This window comes from Pleurodeles waltl, chromosome 4_1, assembly GCF_031143425.1.
Source record: "Pleurodeles waltl isolate 20211129_DDA chromosome 4_1, aPleWal1.hap1.20221129, whole genome shotgun sequence".
NCBI lineage: Eukaryota > Metazoa > Chordata > Amphibia > Caudata > Salamandridae > Pleurodeles > Pleurodeles waltl.
The window spans coordinates 924727344-924748559 of record NC_090442.1 but is presented as its reverse complement, the minus strand read 5'-3'; positions in this window follow the sequence as shown (position 1 = coordinate 924748559).

Genomic DNA, 21216 nt, shown 5'->3' with positions numbered 1-21216 from the left:
GATCATAGACATGTTACATGGCCATATTCGGAGTTACCATGGTGAAGCTACATATAGGTAGTGAACTATATGTAGTGCACGCGTGTAATGGTGTCCCCGCACTCACAAAGTTCAGTGAATTGGCTCTGAACAATGTGGGGGCACCTTGGCTAGTGCCAGGGTGCCCTCACACTAAGTAACTTTGCACCTAACCTTTACCAGGTAAAGGTTAGACATATAGGTGACTTATAAGTTACTTAAGTGCAATGTAAAATGGCTGTGAAATAACATGGACGTTATTTCACTCAGGCTGCAGTGGCAGGCCTGTGTAAGAATTGTCAGAGCTCCCTATGGGTGGCAAAAGAAATGCTGCAGCCCATAGGGATCTCCTGGAACCCCAATACCCTGGGTACTAAAGTACCATATACTAGGGAATTATAAGGGTGTTCCAGTAAGCCAATGTAAATTGGTAAAATTGGTCACTAGCCTGTTAGTGACAATTTGAAAGTAATGAGAGAGCATAACCACTGAGGTTCTGGTTAGCAGAGCCTCAGTGAGACAGTTAGGCACCACACAGGGAACATATACATGCACACCTATGAGCACTGGGGCCCTGTGTGACAGGGTCCCAGTGACACATACATATAGGCCACAAACCTATGAGCACTGGGGTCCTGACCAGCAGGATCCCAGTGACACATAACAACCATACTGAAAACATAGTGTTTTCACTATGAGCACTAAGGCCTGGCTATCAGGATCCCAGTGAGACAGTGAAAACAGTGACAAACACCCTGACATACACTCACAAACAGGCCAAAAGTGGGGGTAACAAGGCTAGAAAGAGGCTACCTTCTCACACAACCCCCCCCCCAAACGAAGGACAATAAGGCTAACCTTGGCCAGTTGAGACTTTATTGTCTAAGTGGTGATAAGTAGAGAGTAGCTCTGCAATAGACTGGTTACTCCCTTTATCATCCACTATATGGTTACTTCCCTGTGGGAATGTAAACCACCCTGTTTGAAGTTTTTTAGCTAAGCAACAATGTGAAGATGTATTTTCAGAGTTTCTATCAGTAAGTTTTAGTTTAGAGCAGTGGGAATTGTCCACTGAACCTATTTGTAGTGATGGAAATGCCAGACAGGGATGCTGTCTCAGAAAAGCCATAGCTGGGCAAAAACTTTGTCCATCTGGCTGGAAGAGAGAACAGGGATGCTGTTTCTCTTGAGTTGGAGCAGGGCAGGGATGCTGTCCTATCAGCTCCACACTAGGGCAGGGATGCTGTCCTAAGTGTTGTGAGGCAGTGCAGAGTTTCTGCACTAAAGTTTCTCTGGGAGGGTTGGAGGGATGCTCCATGTTAACTAAAATGGTGCTCTTTTTCTCACCAATGTTAGTTATCCCACAGAGAGGTACTTCTACCTCAGGGAGTCCAGCTTTGCCAGCTGATGATTCCCTTGGAACAGGTGCCACCCTAGGAGAGGTTTCTCCCACCACAGGAATAGTATCCTGAATGGTAGGGTGGTTAGGGGATACTGTGATACCCTTTTTACCTGTTGATGGAGAGGGATCCTGAGTTTTCAGGCCTTCTCTCCTTTGCTTTTTCATTTCACTTGAAATGAGAGGGAACAATTCCTCAGGGATGCCCAGCATGGCTGCATGGGCATAAAACTCTACATCAGCCCAACCTGAGGCCTCTAGGTCATTACCTAAGAGACAGTCTACAGGTAAGCTAGGTGATACCACCACCTGCTTAGGGCCAGTAACTCCACCCCAACTAAACTGAATTATAGCTAAGGGAAGAAACTTAGTGGAGTTATGGACATCAATAATCTTATACTGTTGTCCAATGATGTGTTGTTCAGGAGGCACTAGGTTTTCAGTCACCAAAGTGAAACTGGCACCTGTGTCCCTGTAGGCCAAGGCCTCAACACCATTTATTGAAACTGTCTGCCTGTACTTATCCATTGTAAGGGGACAAGCAGCCAGTGTGGCAAGGCCAATGCCACTAGGTGTGACAGAAACTGTCTTGGGACTGATTACATCAGTTTCCACTATGGACCCATAAGTGAACCCAACTACACCCTTTGCTTGACTGTTGCCAGCAGTCCCACCACTAGTACCACTACTGCTAGGGGCACTAGAGCTTGATGTATTAGTGGTGGTAGGCTCAGGGGGTTTACCTGGACAGGACTTATCCCCTGGCCTATGGCCTCTGTTTTTACACACAAAGCACCAAGGCTTTTTAATGTGTGCAGGTTGGGAAGAAGAGGAAGAATTTGTTTTATCCCCACCCTCTGAAGAGTGTTTAAGATTTGAAGTGGGATCTTTGGTTTTACCCTTATCCCCATGCTTATCTTGAGATTTTTCACCATCTTTCTTCTTATTGCCATCTTTGTCACCCCCTGTATGAACTTTTCTGTTCACCCTTGTTCTGACCCATTTGTCTGCCTTCTTTCCCAATTCTTGGGGAGAGGTCAGATCAGAGTCTACCAGGTACTGGTGCAACAAATCAGACACACAATTATTAAGTATATGCTCTCTCAGGATTGTGTTATACAGGCTTTCATAATCAGTAACTTTACTGCCATGTAACCACCCCTCCAAGGCCTTCACTGCCTGGTCAATGAAATCAACCCAGTCTTGTGAAGACTCCTTTTTGGTCTCTCTGAACTTTATCCTGTACTGTTCAGTGGTTAAGCCATAACCATCCAGGAGTGCATTCTTAAGAACTTGGAAATTATTAGCATCATTTTCTTTTACAGTAAGGAGCCTATCCCTACCTTTTCCAGTGAATGATAGCCATAGGATAGCAGCCCACTGCTTTTGAGGGACATCCTGTACAGCACAGGCCCTCTCAAGTGCAGCAAACCACTTGTTAATGTCATCCCCCTCCTTGTAAGGGGGAACTATCTTATGCAGATTCCTGGAATCATGCTCTTTTGCAGGATGACTATGGGGAATACTGCTGCTGCCACCATGGGTATCTAAACCCATTTTCTGTCTTTCCCTCTCTATTTCTAAAGACTGTCTATCCAAATCCAGCTGTTGCTTCTTGAGCTTCAGTCTGGTTTGCTCCACTCTCAATCTATTGAGCTCCCTTTCTAACAATCTGTCATCAGGGTGGGTGGGAGGGACATTTCTAGATACAGAGGTATGATGGGAATGAACAGAAGGAGACCTGTCCCTTACCAAGGGCACCCTAACAGCTTGGCTACCAGCATAATGTGAGAGCACATCATCAGTATGATGTGATTCAACCTCTGTACCAACTATGCTAGACTGTCTAGTAATGGGCAGGCTGAGAAGTTTCTTTCCTGAACCTTTTCCTGGGGGAGTCCCTGGATCAGATTGAGAACCATTAGCTACTTTTTCTACAGATTGGGCACTTATGGCCTTATCCTGTACTCTAAGCATATTAATTAACAGTTCTAAGGAAGGATTCTTCCCTACACTCAAACCTCTCTCTATGCAGAGACTCCTTGCTCCTTTCCAGCTAAGGTGATCATATGCAAGTTTGGACAGTTCAACTTTTTGGCCTGTGCCAGACATTTTTAGAGAGAGTTAAAGTGATAGACAAAGAGAAAAAAGTTTTCAGAACTTTTTGGAAAGACAGAAAAAAAACTTTTTAAACTTTTAAGAACTTTTTGAAAGTTTAGAAGTACTTTTCAGCACTTAGAAAAGAGTGAAAAGAGGAAATGCAAAACTTTTTGGCTATGTGTATATACACTGATCTTGTTTTGTATATTTTTCTCTTATGAAAAGTACAATGACAAGAGTGGTAAGTAGTCTCAAAGCACTTATCCCACCGCTGCACAACCAATGTAGGAGGCTGGACTGGCTTGTAGTGAGTACCAAGGGGTACTTGCACCTTGCACCAGGCCCAGTTATCCCTTATTAGTGTATAGGGTGTCTAGCAGCTTAGGCTGATAGATAATGGTAGCTTAGCAGAGCAGCTTAGGCTGAACTAGGAGACGTGTGAAGCTACTACAGTACCACTTAGTGTCATATGCACAATATCATAAGAAAACACAATACACAGTTATACTAAAAATAAAGGTACTTTATTTTTATGACAATATGCCAAAGTATCTTAGAGTGTACCCTCAGTGAGAGGATAGGAAATATACACAAGATATATATACACAATAGCAAAAATATGCAGTATAGTCTTAGAAAACAGTGCAAACAATGTATAGTTACAATAGGATGCAATGGGGAAACATAGGGATAGGGGCAACACAAACCATATACTCCAAAAGTGGAATGCGAACCACGTATGGACCCCAAACCTATGTGACCTTGTAGAGGGTCGCTGGGACTATTAGAAAATAGTGAGAGTTAGAAAAATAACCCTCCCCAAGACCCTGAAAAGTGAGTGCAAAGTGCACTAAAGTTCCCCTAAGGACAAAATAGTTGTGTTAGAGGGAAAATGCAAGGAAAACACAAATCAGCAATGCAACAACGATGGATTCCTGACTGAGGGTACCTGTGGAACAAGGGGACCAAGTCCAAAAGTCACAAGCCACTCGGAGATGGGCAGATGCCCAAGAAATGCCAGCGGTTGGTGCAAAGAAGCTCTTACTAGGCTGAAGAACTGTGAATACTGCAGGAACGACAAGGGCTAGAGACTTCCCCTTTGGAGGATGGAGCCCCCACGCCTTGGAGAGTCGTGCAGAAGTGTTTTCCCGCCGGATAGACGCCAACAAGCCTTGCTACACGCAAATCGTGCGTTTGGCGTTTTTGGACGCTGCTGGGGCCCAGAAGGGACCAGAAGGTCGCAAATTGGACCTGCAGAGAGAGGGGACGTCGAGCAAGACAAAGAGCCCTCACTGAAGCAGGTAGCACCCGGAGAAGTGCCAAAAACAGGCACTACGAGGATGCGTGAAACGGTGCTCGCCGAAGTTGCACAAAGGAGTCCCACGTCGCCGGAGACCAACTTAGAAAGTCGTGCAATGCAGGTTAGAGTGCCGTGGACCCAGGCTTGGCTGTGCACAAAGGATTTCCGCCGGAAGTGCACAGGGGCCGGAGTAGCTTGCAAAGTCGCGGTTCCCAGCAATGCAGCCCAGCGAGGTGAGGCAAGGACTTACCTCCACCAAACTTGGGCTGAAGAGTCACTGGACTGTGGGGGTCACTTGGACAGCGTCGCTGGATTCGAGGGACCTCGCTCGTCGTGCTGAGAGGAGACCCAAGGGACCGGTAATGCAGCTTTTTGGTGCCTGCGGTTGCAGGGGGAAGATTCCGTCGACCCACGGGAGATTTCTTCGGAGCTTCTGGTGCAGAGAGGAGGCAGACTACCCCCACAGCATGCACAAGCAGGAAAACAGTCGAGAAGGCGGCAGGATCAGCGTTACAGAGTTGCAGTAGTCGTCTTTGCTACTATGTTGCAGGTTTGCAGGCTTCCAGCGCGGTCAGCGGTCGATTCCTTATCAGAAGGTGAAGAGGGAGATGCAGAGGAACTCGGCTGAGCTCATGCATTCGTTATCTAAAGTTTCCCCAGAGACAGAGACCCTAAATAGCCAGAAAAGAGGGTTTGGCTACCTAGGAGAGAGGAAAGGCTACTAACACCTGAAGGAGCCTATCAGCAGGAGTCTCTGACGTCACCTGGTGGCACTGGCCACTCAGAGCAGTCCAGTGTGCCAGCAGCACCTCTGTTTCCAAGATGGCAGAGGTCTGGAGCACACTGGAGGAGCTCTGGACACCTCCCAGGGGAGGTGCAGGTCAGGGGAGTGGTCACTCCCCTTTCCTTTGTCCAGTTACGCGCCAGAGCAGGGGCTAAGGGGTCCCTGAACCGGTGTAGACTGGCTTATGCAGAATTGGGCACATCTGTGCCCAACAAAGCATTTCCAGAGGCTGGGGGAGGCTACTCCTCCCCTGCCTTCACACCATTTTCCAAAGGGAGAGGGTGTCACACCCTCTCTCAGAGGAAGTTCTTTGTTCTGCCATCCTGGGCCAGGCCTGGCTGGACCCCAGGAGGGCAGCTGCCTGTCTGAGGGGTTGGCAGCAGCAGCAGCTGCAGAGAAACCCCAGGAAGGGCAGTCTGGCAGTACCAGGGTCTGTGCTACAGACCACTGGGATCATGGAATTGTACCAACAATGCCAGGATGGCATAGAGGGGGCAATTCCATGATCATAGACATGTTACATGGCCATATTCGGAGTTACCATGGTGAAGCTACATATAGGTAGTGACCTATATGTAGTGCACGCGTGTAATGGTGTCCCCGCACTCACAAAGTTCAGTGAATTGGCTCTGAACAATGTGGGGGCACCTTGGCTAGTGCCAGGGTGCCCTCACACTAAGTAACTTTGCACCTAACCTTTACCAGGTAAAGGTTAGACATATAGGTGACTTATAAGTTACTTAAGTGCAGTGTAAAATGGCTGTGAAATAACGTGGACGTTATTTCACTCAGGCTGCAGTGGCAGGCCTGTGTAAGAATTGTCAGAGCTCCCTATGGGTGGCAAAAGAAATGCTGCAGCCCATAGGGATCTCCTGGAACCCCAATACCCTGGGCACTAAAGTACCATATACTAGGGAATTATAAGGGTGTTCCAGTAAGCCAATGTAAATTGGTAAAATTGGTCACTAGCCTGTTAGTGACAATTTGAAAGTAATGAGAGAGCATAACCACTGAGGTTCTGGTTAGCAGAGCCTCAGTGAGACAGTTAGGCACCACACAGGGAACATATACATGCACACCTATGAGCACTGGGGCCCTGTGTGACAGGGTCCCAGTGACACATACATATAGGCCACAAACCTATGAGCACTGGGGTCCTGACCAGCAGGATCCCAGTGACACATAACAACCATACTGAAAACATAGTGTTTTCACTATGAGCACTAAGGCCTGGCTATCAGGATCCCAGTGAGACAGTGAAAACAGTGACAAACACCCTGACATACACTCACAAACAGGCCAAAAGTGGGGGTAACAAGGCTAGAAAGAGGCTACCTTCTCACAATGTGCATCAGGACACCAGTGGGAACACACGTATGAGAAATTACATTTTCCCCTGTCTTTAGCCTCTAGGTCACCCCTTCAGGGAGGCCCCAGTAAGTTCCATGTTTAGAGTTCAGTGTATTTGAAAAGTAAGTTATGTACTGGTGCGTGTCACATGTCCTGATAGTGAATTACTGCTAAATTTGTTTTTCATATTAGCAAGGACTATCTCTCAGATAGGGTAACATGGGGATTGGCTTGAAGTATCCTTTAAGTGTAATTTCCCATTAGAAGCAGATAGAGATGTGGATCTTGGGATTTCTGAACTCACAATTTAAAAATATAACTTGAAAATGCTATTTTTAGAAAGTGGGCATTTTCTTGCTTAACCATTCCGTTCCTCTGCCTGTCTGTGCAATACATATATGGGTCATGATGACAGTTGGGCTGTTTATGCATTCACTCTTGAGAGTCACACAAAGGGAGCTGAAGTGTGCTCTGCATATCCTGATAGCCCATCACCAGGCTGACAGTTCTTACTGAGCTAGAGTTGTGGGAGGACTGACACTTGCACCTCAATAGGGCTGTACCTATCCTCACACAAAGCAGCCTCCAACCCCCTGGAGTGTGTCTGGGCCCAGGGCAGGGAAAGGCAGGGTTTTGTGCACTACAAAGACTTATTTTTGAAGTTTGCCTACTTCAAAGGCAGAAATGGATATACATACTAGACCTCTGACACCAAAGAGTTAGAATCCTTTTGAACTGAGTATATTCTGCCAGGAAGAAGAGCTGAATGCTGCCGCAGGGACAGTAACTCTCCCTCTCGCTGAGGCTTTATTGTGCTAGTATGTGGCTTGCTGCTTCTGTCCTGGGAGTGTAAGGACTGGACTTTGCTTTCTACACCCTGCATTTCTACATAGCAATGACAAGTCATTAAGTGATAGACTAATGACAGCCTTTACAAAAGCTAAAGGCAGCCATGCTGCTTTAAGTACACTTGGGCTGTGTTCTTTGTTATCCCTTCAGATACAAGTTAGTAATAGGTTTGATATTTCCCCATAAATATTACCATTTTACGAAGACTATGGTGGTCATTATGACATTGGCAGTGGCAGTTAAAGTTGCAGTAATACCGCCAAGAGGCTAGCAGAAATTACCGCCAAATTAAGACCATGGCGATGAGAACTCCCATAGACAGCCAATGTACCACACCATCCGCCAGGGTGTGAACACCACGAACCATGGCAGCAGCCACCAACAGCCAGACGGAAGACAAGGTACCACCCACCATATCATGACACTACAATCTGCCACAATTTCCGGGGTGGTACCAATGCCATCAAAAGCCTGGCGGAAACACTGCACAGAAGACAAAAGACTCACCTTCAGAGACATGGAGAAGTCCAACACCGCCATGGAACCGGAACTGAAAGTCTTCCCGATGTTCTTCTATGCCATGATCCACCTGGAACACTAATAGCAACGAAGATGACGATGGTGAGTACAGCCACCTAGCACACAAGGGAGGGAGGGAGGAAAAGGAAAGTGACACATACATGGACAACACACACCAGGCACACACACACACCATACACACAAACAGCTGCAGACGAAAAACAATTGCACAGAACACATGTCATAATAATGCAAGGACTACAGTAAGGCAGTACCGAGAATGTATTGAATGGGAACAGCCACCAAATGAACCAATTGGATAACAAATAGATATGTAAAATTGTCCAGAAAGGACTAATACCCAGTACAAAGTACAAAGCGCCCACATGGTCACAGGGCACAGTCCAAGGCCCAACTTGTTTCCTGACAACATCTTCACAGAACTGTGCAGGGGTATCATTTTGGAAGTGGGCAGGCACCTCATGGGAAAGAGGTGTGGGGGGCGCCGCTGCTGAAGTCGGGAACTTTCCACTGTTTTTAGAGGGGGCTCCATGCCCATTACTCATTGCTGGGGAGTGCAAGGTCACAGTCTCTCAGGTGGGGTACTTTCCCACTGGTTCTGGAGGGGGCTCCATGCCCATTATCCTTTGCTGGGGACTGCAAGGTCACAGTCTCTCAGGTGGGGTACTTTCCCACTGGTTCTGGAGGGGGCTCCTTGCCCATTATCCTTTGCTGGGGACTGCAAGGTCACAGTCTCTCAGGTGGGGTACTTTCCCACTGGTTCTGGAGGGGGGTCCTTGTAGAGCAGTCCCTGGAGGGTGGCCTACACACCCTCTTCTGGAGGTGAGAGCTGCATTGTCTCAGCTGGAAGTGAGGGCATCCTGACCACTGGTGGTGGCGTTAGTACCCTGCCAGTCTCTGCTGGAGGTGAGGGCTGCTGTGTCTCAGCTGGAGAAGGTGCCTCCTGGGCAGCCTCTGCAGGAGGTGAGGGCTGCTGTGTCTCAGCTGGGGAAGGTGCCTCCTGGGCAGCCTCTGCAGGAGGTGAGGGCTGCTGTGTCTCAGCTGGGGAAGGTGCCTCCTGGGCAGCCTCTGCAGGAGGTGAGGGCTGCTGTGTCTCAGCTGGGGAAGGTGCCTCCTGGGTAGCCTCTGCTGGAGGCGAGGGCTGCTTTGTCTCAGCAGGGTATGAGGGCCCCGTGCCCACTGGTGGTGGTGGTGTTGGTACTCTGCCAGCCTCTGCAGGAGGTGAGGGCTGCTGTGTCTCAGAAGGGGATGAGGGCACTGTGCCCACTGGTGGTGGTGATGTTGGTACCCTGCCAGCCTCTGCAGGAGGTGAGGACTGCTGTGTCTCAGCAGGAGGTGAGAGCTTCTTTCCTTTCCTGGCAGGAGGTGAAGGCTTCTTCCCCTTCCTGGCTGGTGGAGTGGGATCCTTCCCCTTCCTGGCAGGTGGAATGGGATCCTTCGCCTTCCTGACTGGTGGTGTGGGATCCTTCACTGTCTTGCCTCCACGACCAGGAGGTGCCTCCACTGTCCCCGTGGACTGTTTGGCTGAGGTGCTGTGCTGGGTCGTTGGGACCCTGCTCTTATGGGCAGGACATGGGGAGCGGAAGGGAAAAGATCAAGTTTGGCAAGGAAAAGCTTCTTAGGGACGGTGGGACTGGATGAGGGAGGAGGGATAGGAGTGGAGCTTGAGGGAGTGGTTGTCGGAGGTGTGCGTCTGCTGGACGTGGGTGCAGGTGCATGGGCAGAGTGCGGATGTGAGGAGGATGGCTTTTGGGTGTTTGAGTGCCAGCGTTTGTGTCCTTCAGGAGGGGGGACAGACAGGGTTGGAAGAGGATACAGGGGACGCGTGCATGGATGTTGTGGAGGTGTCTGTTAGTGAGGTGTGTGTGCTGCTTGGTGTGGTGATGCTGGTGATGGATGTTTAAGCTGTGCATGCAGGTGTGAGGGTGGATGTGACTGTGAAGAAGGTGGAAGAGGGGAGACAGTGGAGGCAGTGGATGTGGTTGTGTGTGCAACTGTCTGGTGTTTGCATGAGTGCTTGTAGACTGAAGTGTGGTGCCTGTGTTTTACTGTGCCACTCTTGTGTAATGTGTTGTAAGCATGCTCGTTGGTAGGTGTGCATGGCATGTGTTGGGGTTGAGGAGACTGGGACTGGAAAGTGGTAGTTGGAGGGGGGACGGTAGGAACAGGGACAATGGAAGTCATCAGAGAGAAGGCCAGAGCCTGAATCAATCTCTGTTGGGCCGCCAATCCACTGTGGATGCCGTCCAGGAATGCATTGCATTGCTGCATCTGGGATGCCAGCCCCTGGATGACATTCACAATGGTTGACTGCCCTATAGAGATGGATCTCAGGAGGTCAATAGCCTCGTCAGTCAGGGCAGCAGGGCTCACTGGGGCAGGGGCTGAGGTGCCTGGGGTGAAGGAGATGCCCACCCTCCTGGGTGAGCAGGTACGGGCCACTCACTGAGGGGCTATTGGGAGGGCGGAGCTGGTACGGGGTGGTGGCTGTACCTGCAGCTGGGGTGATCACAGAGGTGTCAACCACCACCAGGGAGCTTCCATCTGAGGAGGAGTCAGAGTCTGTGTTGTCACCTCCTGTCTCCACCGTGGTGCTCCCCTCACCCTCCGTCCCACTGGTTCCCTTGCGGTTGGTGAAAGGAGGATGACAGAAGGAGATGCCACAGCAAGATGAGGGCCAACCTCTGCGAACTGCACCCCTCCTGGGTCCCCCAAGCCCTATCTGACATGGAATGCAACCTAGCTAGGTTACCTGGTTTTGCCATACGCCCATTACCCATGAGATGGATCAAGCATCAATATCGTTTTTAAGGGGCACCGTCTAACTCACACCCACCACCCGGATCCCATGCCACCAACCAATTATTGTTGTAACACCCACTGTACTCACCCCCTTATGACTGCTGTGATACCCTCAAGCACCCATCCATATCTGGGTAGGCCACTGCCTCATTGGGAGGTCATCCGAAGCTGGGCCTCCACGGTCTTCCATGCCGTGCGTCTCAGGTTCGCCCACCTTTTCCAACAGTGGGTGCTCTGCCTGCTGTAGACACCCAGGGTCCCCCAGGAGTGTCCAGGGTGGTGAACTGGTTGCTGTGTCAGATAGTTGAAGGCCAGACAGCCATTGTGCCACCCACTAAAGCTGAGAAGCCAGGTGATACTGTTCCATATTTGGCACTGACAGGCCGCTTTGGGTCAAAGATGAGTAGAGCTTCTTCAATGCTACTCTGCATCGGACTTTGTTACCAGATAAACTCCATTATTCTGGGCTCCAATTCTCTAAAACAAAACTGGCTGGGACATAGTAGGGTAATTTGGAGAAGAAGTATAATAAGCGAGGGAGCTCTACCTTCGTCACAAGGGACATTCTTCCTGCTACTGAGAGTGGCAGTGTTTACCAAAAATTCATCTGGGAACGGATAGATGATACTTTATTCCTGAGGTTTCCATCATGAAGGTCCTCCTCCCTATAAAATATGTGTATACCCAGATATCGGAATGTCCTGGGTTGTCAAGGAACACAAATTCCATAGAGTTACAAGCCTGGGTCCGGCAGATGGGGGTTGAAGGGGAAGAGACATGATTTTGCCCAGTAACAAGTAAGCAAGATAGGGTAGCAAATCGTTGCAGAATATCTGCAATTTCAGTAGGGATGTTATCAATATCTCTGAGGTACAAAAGAAGATTGTCTGCATATAAGATATGGCGTGGGGGCCATTGCCTAGTGGGATGCTCCATGCCTCTCCCCTCCTGCGAAGTTCCACAGCCAAAGGCTCCATTGCCAGAGAAAACAGCAGCAGAGAGAGGGGGCAGCCCTGCCGAGTGCCCCTGCCGACCTCAACTGGCTCAGAGATGATTGTGCCGACCTTGACCTTGAACTGGGGCCGGGAATACAACAGTCTCACCTTGCGCAGGAAATGGGGGCCAAGAACAAATCGCTGCACCAGACACCCTGGTAGGGCCATTCCAAAGTGACAAAGGCTTTCTCCAAATTGAGCACCAGACACCCTGCATGAGACCAATCTTGCATCGAATATCTCATGACTCTGCCGGGCTTGGGGAGAGACACCAGCAGTGCCTTTCGTTGTGATGCAGAGAGGGACGCTGCCTGCAATGCCTCCTCATAGAGACAGAAAAGGCGAGGCACAAGAAATACGGAGAACGACTTATAAAAGTGGAATGGAAGGCCATTGGGGCCTGGGGTTTTGCCTGCGGACAAAGCACGTATGTGATCCTGCACCTCAAATAGTGTCACAGGTGTCTCCAGTTCTCCCCACTGGTTGTGAGCCAGTTAAGGCAAAATGGTCAGGGAGAAAAATTTGCCGTAGTTCATCGAGTCTGTTGTCTCAGAGGAGTGGTAAAGTGTCTCACTATATCGTGTGAGCTCAGAGTGTATTTCATGGGAGGCATGGAGCATATTCCCTATGGCTGAGCGGAGTTCTATAATAGGACCGCGGTCCTGTTCTTGGTGGATTAGCTAGGCCAGCAATTTGCCCAATCAGTCGGCCGTGGTGTGTGTGCAGGCCGAATGGGCTGCACAATTTAGACCGCGTTTTTGTCTAATAGGGTTATATGTTCTGCTCGGGCAGTCGACGGTTGGAGAGTTTCTGTGGAGTGTTAGGCAGCATTTTGTTCATGTTGCATCAAGGACCTCTCCACTCGAGTCAGGTTGTGCTTGATGGAGTTGTGCAGGTTCCACTGTGTGCCCATGCAATGTCCTCTGATGAAGACTTTAAATGCTTCCCATTCGATAATACCAGAGGATGTCATGCCAGTGGTATTTTCTAAATATTCGGGAATCACTCTATCTAGTGATGTTTTGAATGCCATGTCCTCTAACAGGTGGGAATGTTTGAAGGAGGCGTGTCCCATCCCAGCTGCATAAGCTGTGGGCTGTGATCTGAATGAGTGTGGCCTAAATAGTCAGTCCTCAGCACTGCGGGGTACAGGTTAGTTGTGCATAATATTCTGTCAAGACGGACATGTAGTTGATGTGGGGCAGAAAATAACTAATAGCATTGCGTTGACGCCATATTGTAGGAGGGGCGGCCTGGTTTGTAGTGAGTACCTTGGGTACTTACACATTATACCAGGTCCAGTTATCCCTTATTAGTGAAATGTAGTAGTGTTCTAGCAGCTTAGGCTGATAGAGATAGCTATAACAGAGCAGCTTCGGCTGAACTAGGAGACATGCAAAGCTCCTGCAATACCACTTAAAGTTACACAGTACTTATACATAAGTAAAGACAATACTCAGTGTTACCAAAAATAAAGGTAGTTTATTTGGGTGACACAAGGCCAAAAACATCTTGGAGGCAATACTCCTTCTGGAGGTAAGTATTATACACAATATATACACTAGACAGCAAAATAAGGTGATTAATTAGACATAGGATAGTGCAAACAATAGGAAATGCTATAGAATGCAATAGGAGAAAATAGGTCTACGGGCAACACAAACCATATACTAAGAAACGCCCCTAGACAGGTGTACTGTGCAGAGAATCACTGGGAGAGTAAGAATACAGCAAAGGTAAGTAAAATACCCCACCCCAGAGCCCAGGAAAGTAGGAGTAAAGTACTGCAAGTTTCCTTAGGACACACTACAAGTCGTGATTATAGTTATTGCAAAAACCAAGCAAGACTGCAAACAACAAATGGTGGATTCCTGGACCTGAAGACCTGCAAAGGAATGAGACCAAGTCCAGAAGTCAGAAAAAGTTCCAGGAAGGACAGGAGCCCCTGCCAACCTAGAAGAGGGTGCAAAAGAAGAGCCCCCGGTTGGACAAAGACTGCAGAAATGCACCCAAGGGAGATGTCAGCGGGTTCCTGCATGATGCAATGGATGTCACACAAACAGATGAGGATTCATCAAACAATCCTTGGTTCCGGCAAAGTCGTGTTTTACATCAAAGTGGCGCTGTCTGGACCCTGGAGGGACCTGGGGGCCTCAACTCTGAGTTAGTGGCGGACACCTTTGTGAACACCCCAGCTGCAGGTACATCCGCCACCCCCATACCAAAACCACCCTCCCAATAGCCCCTCAACAAGTTGCTTGGGCCCGCTCACCCAGGAGGGTGGGCACCTCCTTCACCCCAGGCACCTCAGACCCTGCCCCAGTGAGCCCTGCTGCCCTGACTGAGGAGGCTATTGACCTCCTGAGATCCCTCTCTGTAGGGTAAACAACCATTGTAAATGCCATCCAGGGGTTGGCATCCCAGATGTAGCAATCTAATGCATTCCTAGAGGGCATTCACAGTGGATTGGTGGCCCAACAGAGACCGATCCAGGCTCAGGCCTCCTCTCTGATGGCAGCCATTGTCGCTGTTTCAACTGTCCCCCCTCCAACTTCCACTTCTCAGTCCCATTCTCCACAATCCCAACCCATCCCAAGCACACAGCCAGACGAGCATGCACACAAGACACCACCCAAGAGTGTCACAGGCAAACACAAGCACTAACTTCATCCCACAGGCACTCACACAAACAACATTCATTTGCAGACACAACAACATCCACTATTTCCACTGTCTTCCCCTCCTCCTCCTCCACCTCCCACCCAGTTGCGTCCACACTCACATCTGCATGCACTAGATCCATATCCAATACCAGCATCATCACTACACCAAGAAGAACACACACCTCACTGGCAGACACCTCCACAACATCCATGTACATGTCCCCTGTGTCCTCTCCCACCGTGTCTGTCCCCCCTCCCAAAGTACACAAAAGCAAACACTCAGACACCTAACAGCCTCACAACAGCATACAGTCCATGCACCTGCACTCAAATCCAGCAGACAAACATCTCCAACAACCAATCCTTCATCCCCCACTCCCATTACTCCTCCCTCTTTCCACCCCAACATCCCTAAAAAGCTTTTTCTTTCCCAGATTGACCTCTTCCCTATCCCTCCACCCCGTCCTGCATGTATGGGCAGGATAGCAAGGACCCAGCCAAGCACCTCTGCCAAACTGTCCACAGGCCCAGTGGTAGAAACACCTACTTGTGGTGGAAAGGATTCCAGGCCAACAATACTGAAGGGGAAGGGTCCTGCACTAGCACAAAGAAGGGGAGGGAGCCTGAACCAGACAAAAAGAAGGGGAAAGAGCCTGCACCAATCACAAAAAGGGGAAGGAGCCTGCACCAACCACAAAGAATAGGAAGGAGCCTGAAACAGCCAGAAAGAAGGGGAAGGAGTCTGCACCAGCCACAAAGAAGGGGAAGGAGCCTGCACCAGCAGCTGTCACGGAGCCCCCACCTCCAACCATGGTTGTGCAGCCATCAGAGAGTTCAGGGGCTGAGCAGGAGCCTCCCACAACCACCACCACAGTTCAGCCATCAGAGGGTGCAGGGGCTGAGCAGGAGCAACCCACATCCACCACCACAGTGAAGCCATTGGAGGGTGCAAGAGCTGAGCAGGAGACCCCCCAAACCACCACCACAGTGCAGCTGTCACTGCCAGTGGACGCCATATAGTCCAGCCTCTAAGGGCTGCTGTGCGGCCTGCCCCCTCCAGGACCATTGAGGTATTCACCCACCTGAGAGACTGTGGCCTTGCACTCACTAGGACAGAGCAATGGGCAAGTCACCCACTCCAGTGACTGTGGCCTTCCACTCCACAGGACCAAGCACAGGACATGTTGCCCCATCCAGAACCAGGGGGCAAGCAACCCACTTGAGGGACTGTGGCCTTGCACCCCCAGGACAGAGCAATGGGCATGTTGCCCCCTCCACAACCAGTGGGCAAGTCACCCACTTGAGAGACTGTGGTCTTGCACTCCCCAGGACCAAGCGCAGGACATATTGCCCCCTCCAGAACAAGTGGCAAGTAACCCACTCCAGTGACTGTGGCCTTGCACTCACCAGGGCCAAGCACAGGGCATGTTGCCCCCTCCAGAACTACTTGGCAAGTCACCCACCTGAGAGACTATGGCCTTGCACTCCCCAGGACAGAGCACAGGGCATGCTGCCCCCTTCAGAACCAGTGGCCTTGTTTCTGCATTCGGCCTCGGTGCCCCCAAGGTGCCTGCCTATTTGCGAACTGATGCCCCTGCAGTGTTCTCTCCGTTGGCAGGATTCAAGTGGGGCCTTGGACTTTGCCCTGTGGCCATGTGGGTCCTGTGAACTATGGACTGGGCAGTGTCCCTTTTTTGTACGTGTGTACAGTTCTGTTTAATCTGTAAATTGGATTATTGAATTTATTGTTGGACTAATTACAATCATTTTCGTAAATTCCTGTTGCCTTAGCATCATTCTGTAGATTTTTGTGATCAAATTGTTTTTGTAATGCATATGGTTGTGTGTATGATGTGTGTGTGTGTGTCGGGTGTGTGTTGTGCGTGTGTGTGTTTGTCACTCATTTTCTACATCATTGCCCTGACTGAGGAGGCTATTGACCTCCTGAGATCCATCTCTGTAGGGTAAACAACCATTGTGAATGCAATCCAGGGGTTGGCAGCCCAGATGCATAAATCTAATGCATTCCTAGAGGGCATTCACAGGGGATTGGCAGCCCAACAGAGATCGATCCAGGCTCTGGCCTCCTCTCTGATGGCAGCCATTGTCGCTGTTTCAACTGTCCCCCCTCCAGCTTCCACTTCTCACTCCCATTCTACTCAACCCCAACCCATCCCAAGCACACAGATAGACGGGCATGCACACAAGACACCACCCAAGAGTGTCACAGTCAAACAAAAGCACCAACTTCATCCCACAGGCACTCACACAAACAACATTCATTTGCAGACACAATAACATCCACTATTTCCACTGTCTCCCCCCCTCCCCCACCTCTCACCCAGTTACGTCCACACTCACATCTACATGCACTACATCAATATTCACTACCAGCATCATCACCACACCAAGAAGAACACACATCTCACTGGCAGACACCTCCACAACATCCATGCACATGTCCCCTGTGTCCTCTCCCACTGTGTGTGTCCTCCCTCCCAAAGTACACAAAAGCAAACACTCAGACACCTAACAGCCATCCACCTCACAACAGCATACAGTCCATGCACCTGCACTCAAATCCAGCAGACAAACATCTCCAACAAACACTCCCTCATCCTCCACTCCCATTACTCCTCCCTCTTTCCGCCCCAACGTCCCTAAAAAGCTTTTCCTTTCCCAGATTGACCTCTTCCCTATCCCTCCACCCCCGTCCTGCACGTATGGGCAGGGTGGCAGGGACCCAGCCAAGCACCTCAGCCAAACTGTCCATGGGCCCAGTGGTAGCAGCACCTACTCGTGGTGGAAAGGATTCCAGGCCAACAATACTGAAGGGGAAGGGTCCTGGACTAGCACAAAGAATAGGAAGGAGCCTGCACCAGCCACAAAGAAGGGGAAGGAGCCTGCACCAGCAGCTGTCACAGAGCCCCCACTGCCAGCCATGGTTGTGCAGCCGTCAGAGAGTGCAGGGGCTGAGCAGGAGCCTACCACAAACACCACCACAGTTCAGCCTTTGGAGGGTGCAGGGGCTGAGCAGGAACCTCCCACAACCACCACCACAGTGCAGCCATCGGAGGGTGCAGGGGCTGAGCAGGAGCCTCCCACATCCACCACGACAGTGAAACCATTGGAGGGTGCAGGAGCTGAGCCGGAGCCTCCCCAAACCAACACCACAATGCAGCTGTCTCTTCCAATGGACGCCATATAGTCCAGCCTCTAAGGGCTGCTGTGCGGCCTGCCCCCTCCAGAACCATTGAGGTATTCACCCACCTGAGAGACTGTGGCCTTGCACTCCCCAGGTCAGAGCAATGGGCATGTTGCCCACTCCAGAACCAGTGGGCAAGTCACCCACTCCAGTGACTGTGGCCTTCCACTCCCCAGGAAAGAGCAATGGGCATGTTGCCCCCTCCACAACCAGGGGGCAAGTTACCCACTTGAGAGACTGTGGCCTTGCACTCCCATGGACAGAGCAACGGGCATGTTGACCCCTCCAGGACCAGTAGGCAAGTCACCCACTTGAGAGACTGTGGCCTTGCACTCCCCAGGAAAGAGCAATGGGCATGTTGCCCCCTCCACAACCAGTGGGCAAGTTACCCACTTGAGAGACTGTGGCCTTGCACTCCCCAGGACCAAGCACAGGGCATATTGCCCCCTCCAGAACAAGTGGGCAAGTCACCCACTCCAGTGACTGTGGCCTTGCACTCCCCAGGACCAAGCACAGGGCATGTTGCCCCCTCCAGAACTATTGGGAAAGTCACCCACTCAGTGACTGTGGCCTTCCACTCCCCAGGACCAAGCACATGGCATGTTGCCCCCTCCAGAACGAGTGGGCAATTCACCCACCTGAGAGACTATGGCCTTGCACTCCCCAGGACAGAACACAGGGTATGCTGCCCCCTCCAGAACCAGTGGCCTTGTTTCCGCATCCGGCCTTGGTGCCCCCCCTGAGGTGCCTGCCTATTTGCCAACTGATGCCCCTGCAGTGTTCTCACCGTGTTGGGGCAGGATTAAAGTTGGGGCCTTGGACTTTGCCCTATGGCCATGTGGGTCCTGTGAACTATGGACTGGGCAGTGTCCTTTTTTTGTACATGTGTACAGTTCTGTTTAATCTGTAAATCAGATTATTGAATTTATTGTTGGACTGAATACAATCATTTTTGTAAATTCCTGTTGCCTTCGCATCATTCTGCAGATTTTTGTGATCAAATAGTTTTTGAAATGCATATGGTTGTGTGTATGGTGTGTGTGTGTCGGGTGTGTGTTGTGCGTGTGTGTGTGTCACTCTCATTTTCCTCCCACCCTCCCTTGTGTGATAGGCGGCTATACTCACCGTCTTCGTCTTCGCTGGCGTTGGTGTTCCAGGTGGAGCATAACGTAGAAGATCATCAGGAAAACTTGCAGTTCAGGTTCCATAGAGACATGGTTCTTTCTTGTGTCTCCAATGGTGAGTCCTTTAACTTTTGTGCTCTGTTTCCACCAGGCTTTTGATGGCGTTGGTACCGCCCCAGAAAAGGTGGATGATTGCAGTGTCAAAATATGGTGGGCGGTACTTTGTCTTGCGGCTGCTGTAGCAGCTCCTGCCGTGGTTTGGCAGTCGGTGTGGTACATCGTCTGTCTATCGGAGATATCACGGCCATGGTCATAATTTGGTGGTAGTTACCGCTAGCCTGTTGGCGGTATTACCGCCACTTCATTACCCACCGCCAGGGTCATAATGAGGGCCTATATTTTACAAATTGTGGCCCTCATTACAACCCTGGGTAAATCCCACTTTCCGCCGTGCAGAAGACCGCCAACATACCGCTGCGGCCACGGAATTCCGCTACAGGTATTACAACCCACAGCTCGGAATCCACCACAATACAGACACCCACACAAGTCCGCCACACCAAAGGTCAGTGATAAACTGGTGATACCAAAACCAACACCGTCACGCCAACAGGAATACGCCCACAGTATCACAACCCACGAATCAACGTGGCGGTCTTTCAACTGCGGTATTCCATTGGCGGTACACACCGCCGAGCTCAAAATACATACACATTTACAAAGCACAACCACATTGGACAATTCGAAATACACACACCTGATACACACACACATCCCACTCCCACACACCCAATCCAATATAAAGCACACACCCACATCACCCACAAACCCTTACTACCAAAATTTTTAAACAAGGCCAGAAAGAGAAACTACCTGAAACAACACCAGCATCCACAGACACACAATACCATCACTTACACAACATCCATGAACCTCTAACAACAAACACCAACACATCCCCTCACACATCACAACAGACACCACCTCACACATCACCCACACCACATCATGGCACCTCAAAGACACTCCAGGTTTTCTGAGGAGGAGCTCAGGGTCATGGTGGAGGAAATCGTCCGGGTAGAGCCACAGTTATTCGAATTACAGGTGCAGCAGACATCCAATGCTAGGAAGATGGAGCTATGGCGCAGAATTGTCGACAGGGTCAACACAGAGGGATAGCATCCAATAGCACGGGATGACATCAGGAAGAGGTGGAAGTACCTACGGGGGAAGTTACATTCCGTGGTAACCAGACACCAGATTGCTGTACACAGGACTGGCGGTGGACCCCCACGTCCTCCCCCACAACTAACAACATGGGAGGAGCAAGTCTTGACAATTATGCATCCTGAGGGCCTCGCATGAGTAGCAGGAGGACTGGACTCTGGTAAGACATATCTTTACTACTTTATCCCCGACACCCCACCTGCATGCCATCACATACCGCCACCCTTAACCTCACACCCATCACTCCAACAACCCATAGATACCCCACTAACACAACCCACACCTCCCAAAATCAAGCCCTGCATGTAACACCAATGCATGGACACCCATCACCAAAGCATGTCCAGTACAGAGACTCACTCATGCCCCAAAATCACCAATCACACAAGGACCAAGCCAATAATGCAAGCACAGGAGTAGAGGGTCACTCACCCATTGCACAAGATGGCACACACACACACATACAATAACTATGCATTTACACCCCAACAGGACCCATACCCAACGTCACCGGACAGGAGGTACCAGACATATCCAGTCCCCCCACAGAAGAGATCCACAGTGATGACAGCAGCTCTGCACGCCTGGATCAAGATGACCAGCCCGGACCATCAGGGACCTCGGGACAGTTGGTTCCCCTGACACAGTCACAAACCCCCACAGAGCCTCCCCCCTCATGAAACACCAGCACAGCACCCACCCAGCGGGCCCATCCCTCTGCCCCCAGGACACGTTAATCAGCAGTGTGTCCACCACTACAGGGAACCCAGGCAACCCCACTAACACAGGATGATCAGGGGCCTGGGGGCAGTGGGCACACAGTTCAGGGGACAGAAGCACAGGATGACAGGGAGGCTGGG